We start from the raw sequence: 811 nt of genomic DNA, 5'->3' as shown, positions 1-811 counted from the left end.
TCTCTTGCGCTTAGCAAGAAATTTCGGGATGCGCCAGGGACTTTGGATTCCCCGCTCGAGGTGGAGATTGCAGACGACCGTACCGTGAGTGCTGCGAGGGTCTATCAGGACTATGTCCTGAATGTGCATGGCGAGAGGTTTCGCATTGATTTAGTCCCGATACCGTTGCGAGGGTTGAAGGTGATTATGGGTATGGATTGGTTGGGGGCCAACGGGGCCATGATAGATTGCGAGCACCAGTCAGTCAGGGTTCGAACCCCAAGTGGGGGAGAATTGGTTATTCATGGGGAGAGGGCCTCGCAGGGACCAATCTTCTGTTCGGCAGTAAAGGCTAGGAGGTTGTTGCAGCAGGGTTGTACGGGATTTTTGGCTTATGTCTCGGATACGAGGGTAGAGACGGTGGCGGATGTGGGCAGTATGCCGGTGGTAGAGGAGTTTCGGGACGTTTTTCCCAAAGATTTATCAGGGGTGCCTCCGGAGAGGCAAGTGGAGTTTCGCATCGATTTGGTGTCGGGTGCCGCCCCGATAGCAAAGGCACCATATCGGTTGGCACCACCAGAGATGCAGGAGTTATCTATGCTGCTCCAGGAGCTGCTAGACCGAGGGTTCATCCGTCCGAGCAGCTCTCCATGGGGAGCACCGATCCTTTTCGTGAAAATGAAGTATGGATCGCACAGGATGTGCATTGATTATAGGGAGCTAAACGAACTGACGGTGAAGAACCGTTATCCTTTGCCAAGGACCGACGATTTATTTGATCAGCTACAGGGTGTATCTTGGTTCTCCAAGATTGATCTTCGGTCTGTGTAAC

Source organism: Lactuca virosa, chromosome 4 (assembly GCF_052849685.1).
Source record: "Lactuca virosa cultivar CGN04683 chromosome 4, Lactuca_virosa_CGN04683_v6, whole genome shotgun sequence".
Lineage (NCBI taxonomy): Eukaryota > Viridiplantae > Streptophyta > Magnoliopsida > Asterales > Asteraceae > Lactuca > Lactuca virosa.
This window is presented reverse-complemented; position numbering follows the sequence as displayed.